Source organism: Camelina sativa, chromosome 6, assembly GCF_000633955.1.
Source record: "Camelina sativa cultivar DH55 chromosome 6, Cs, whole genome shotgun sequence".
Taxonomy (NCBI): domain Eukaryota; kingdom Viridiplantae; phylum Streptophyta; class Magnoliopsida; order Brassicales; family Brassicaceae; genus Camelina; species Camelina sativa.
Window position 1 is genome coordinate 22394841 of NC_025690.1, and position 4585 is coordinate 22399425.

At 29.6% G+C, this 4585-nt stretch overlaps 1 long non-coding RNA gene across 2 annotated transcripts; it reads right to left on the reverse strand.

Annotated features, from left to right (window-relative positions):
• Positions 1841 to 3866, reverse strand: LOC104792961. Of its 2 annotated transcripts, XR_769134.2 has the most exons (6): positions 3422 to 3866; positions 3266 to 3320; positions 3043 to 3160; positions 2788 to 2843; positions 2650 to 2705; positions 1841 to 2275 (listed from the first exon to the last, which is right to left on the reverse strand). It is a non-coding gene; the product is annotated as an uncharacterized LOC104792961 (long non-coding RNA). The 2 variants fall into 2 exon arrangements; XR_769135.2 differs by lacking the exon at positions 2650 to 2705.

Here is a 4585-nt window from a genome sequence, read left to right on the forward strand (position 1 = left end):
TACATTTATAATTATGGAGTTACAATAATAATTTATTGTGTTTGAATAAAATTGAGTGGTAGAATATGATTAATGCATAATTTATTTTATTTTCAGTTATAATTTTGTTTTAATGTGTGAGTTAAATGTATTGTGTTAATTAGGTCTTAGATATTGTTTAAAGCAATTTAACAATTAGAAAGCAAATAAAAAAATTAAAAAAAATAGAAAGCATTAAATGAAAATAATAAATAAACCAATAAGAAGATATCAATACATTACTATGATATGATTAAGTTCTTGAGTTTTGTCATTTTCCTTGTACGTAAGAGGACATCAACAATCAGTTCCGTCTTAAACTAAAATGGGCCTATGTCAAATCCAAAAAATCAAAAAAATTCCTTAATAAAAAATTTCTTTTTGAAAAACTGGACCCTATATGGCTAGACTTTTTAATACTACTAGATATTCACCCGCGGTACACCGCGGAGCTATAATTTAATTTAGAAATACTAAATTTAATTTATTTATTATGTTAACTATATATATGTAAACACTCAATTTTGTATTTTTTAACTGTACTATAGTTTTATATAAATATATTATGTAGTGTATAATTTCCATTGTGTAGATGCATGTAGTGGTTTATTATATAGTTAAGATATCCTTATTGTTCATTTAATTTAATTTTGTCACAAATATACTGTTTTGTGATTTTATTTTTCGTTTACAATGTAGAGATAATAATATTTTAAATTATATTATATTTTAATAATTATGTGACCCATCTTTTGGTATGATGTATGTATAAGTTTATTATTATGGGATTTGTGTAGTTAGACTAAATATTAATAATAGAAAACGATAATTGAAATTAATTTGAAAATATATATTGTATTTTGAGTCTTGCTTTGCATAGTTAAACTATATATTTATAAACAATTTGTAAATAGTTAATAAAGTACAAATAAGGAAAAAAAATAAAATATATATGGATTTAATTTTAAAACAATTATGAGATCTGTCTACAAACATCTACTTAATAAAATAAAAAATTGCAAATATTTAACCCGTGGCACACTGCGGGACTATTTTTTAAAACTAATTTTTTTAAGATTTAAGTTTTAGTTATTTATAATTTTTTTTTGTTAAGTGTAAGGTTATTTGTATTTGATTATTAATTACAGGATTTAACCCTCAGTTTATGGCAAGATAATTTGTTTTTACATGATCAAATTTTAATCAATTTACATTAATATATATATATATATATAATATTCTAATACTGATAGCAAAATAATGAAATGAAGAATTACCCGTGTATCACTAAGTTAGTAATAATTTAAATTTATATTAATATTGAACCAAACTATTTCAACCATATAACTTCGTCGCATGATATTTTAATTTTTTATTAGTGTAAGTATTCATTATATATTTAAAAATTAAAGTATAAAATAATCTATATCCAGTGGATTAAAAAATAAAAATAATAATCTATATCCGGTATAAAACATTAAGTCTAAAGTAAAGCGAATACAAACTTTTATTTTTGAATCAGTANTATATTTAAAAATTAAAGTATAAAATAATCTATATCCAGTGGATTAAAAAATAAAAATAATAATCTATATCCGGTATAAAACATTAAGTCTAAAGTAAACCGAATACAAACTTTTATTTTTGAATCAGTAATTTAATCATTATCTTTCTTGACTTAATGTATTGTCAAGGCAAACCTTAGATTTCTATTTTCTCTTCATTTCCTCTCATTTTGTTAAGATGACATGAAAAGCAAACATCAAAAAATGAACAAACACAAATGATATGATATGTTAAAATCTTTTGCTAAAAAAGTCAGTAAAGGTAATCTCTTTTGAAGTACTTGTAGCACTATGTGTCTCTATGAGTGGTATATACTTCAGTCTATTATTGATACATGTGGTTAAGTTTTTTTGTTAAAGACATGTGGTTAAGTTATTTAGTAGTACAGTAACGATTAACATGAAAACTTAATATAGGTGAAACAGCTTTATGTGTCAGGACACATGGAAATCTCCACATTGTGGTTTTCATGTGTACCATTCATATAGGTAACCCTATCTTCTATAAGGCTGCGAACGATCCTCGACGGCCTGTGCTACGATTCCGGTGGGGAGATGTTTAAGACGCACAACGGAGTCATACTTGTTCTGGTGTTGTCCTCCAAGTCCTGAAATACTGAATGTCTTTAACGGAGGATCAACCGGTTGCTGAATCCATCAGATGGAGTAGTAACCTATATATATCTAATAACCTGCAATTGTAAAAGTTGAGTTGATAATATCAAATAAAGTTCTTCTTCTGCTAATATATTTCAACATAGGTGCACACACATAAGTAGAGATGAATATGAGAGAAAGGACAGATGAAAATGGAAACAATCACACAAGCACCATTATCAAAACATTTATGTAGCATATCTTATCAACTTATTTTAAAAAACCTAGCCTAATATCTTCAAAGATCAAGCTAATCAAGGTTGGGTTCTCTCACCAATATTTTAAAGATAATAATTTACATTACATCATCAAAGATTATCCAATTTTTTGAAGATATTTAATAAAACATTTGTTTTATCTAATAACGTCAATTCCTCCCAACCAATTAACAGATTTTTTGGTTTTATACCTGATCACATACTTGCCATGGCAATAGATGAGAGGTCTTGCTAACGATGCAACATACTGGCACAGTAAATATATACTGATATCATTTTTTCTACAACAAAGTAATATGAGAGGTCAAAAAGTAGAAAGAAGAACTCACTGTTGCAAGTCGGCGTCTCTCGCTGATGTATATGAAATCCGGGATAAAAGAAGCTCCTGTTGCAAACGGAGGCAGCATATATAGAGGAAACACAAATTGTTAGCAAAATCACAGAGCAAATATGAAACGAAATTAACCAGAACTGATTGATGAGCTGTTTAGATTGAGTATGAAACGAAACTAAATTTTGAAACTAAATAACAAAACGCCAACACCTAAAAATCGTAAACGTTTCAGAACAAAATTTTAACTTACCAGTGCAATGCCGTATGTCGTCAATACACAGAGTCTGCTCTCGTTGGCTCTACCAAGAGCATTGGGATTATCCCTGTACTGGTAAACACAACGAAAGACAGCATCTCTACTTTCTAACCTAAAAAGAGCAACACATACCAACAACACCAAGCCAGAGACAATTGTTAATTCCTTGCAGAACGTTTCAATGAACACGGAGAAATGTTTGGAGAGTATCACATACTTCGCAAGAGTCTCTGGTTTTCTGCACGAAGTTGATCAAATTATTCTCTTCTTGCCTAATTCCAGGGACGAAAAAAAAAACAGTGACACCAATTAACCCAAGACGTACATTGCAAAGTTACCTCAATATAAATTCTACTAAGAAAAAGAGAGTTACCATCTTTGTCTTGTTCATGGAACCATAAAAAAATGTTGAAATCATCACTCTTCTTCTTCCTCTTCATATCTCTCTTTTTATTTTTCCCCTCGCCATCACTTGTCTCAAGAACTGGTCGCTTCTTTCCAGATTCGTTCGTGTCTGAATCCTTAATTCCCTCTTCTGATTCCGAATTGCATATCACGTCTTCACCTTTCTCCCCCCAATTCATCGACTAAACCAATTCTCTCTTTGGAGATATATCCAGTTTTCCCCTTAATCCTTTCTCTAAATACCTTTGATGACCTTCTCCTATAATATCTTTTTGCGACAATGATACGCTCTCATGATGAGGGAAGTTAATTTTGAGAAAGGAAGCACAAAGAAGAACAAAATCTCTGCAAATGGTTTCGACAACGATGACGGCGGAAGAAGATTAAATTTTCATTAGGTTTACACGATCCGTAAAAGGTCCGCGTGTTTTCTTTGACCCGATCCGAATTTTTTACCCAATGGCAGTTTTGTAAATAAGTCTGAAGTTGAGGATTTATTTCATAGATGTACTTGGAAAATGTATATATAGATTAGCCAATTCAACAACATTTTAATCGATTTTGCAGATCGGACCCCACGAGGAACAATGTTTTTTGTTTACTCTTGGTTTGGTGGCAGTCTCTTAAATCTCTCTTTGGTCTTCGGGTTCCAAATCTCTGTTTCCTTTAAAACAGATCCAAATCCCCCATAAGCCATAAGATTGAGTTATGGGTTTCTTTAAAGATTCAAGATTTCAGAGTTGTTAGGAGTTTTATTACAGTATATACAAAAAGAAATCAGGGTTTTACGCTCACAAACCGTTGGACGAAAGTCAGTGTTTTCACGACCGGACCGGAAGGCGAACAAGACTATCTTCTAGGTCACCGGGTCATTGGTTCAACCGGGTTCAACCGCGGGTCAATTGATTATGATTTGTTTACTATATTTATAGAAATTATATAATTTTATAAAATACTAAAATAAAAATAATCATACCATAGTTAACAAATTATGAATCTAAAACAAAAATAAACTAATAAAGTGAATGAACCTTTTGAATAGAAAAAAATATTATGTTAATGTCCAAAATCAAGTAATGATGGAGATCAGAGATATAAAAAAATTAAAAATAAAAGAGAAATTGAAAACCAA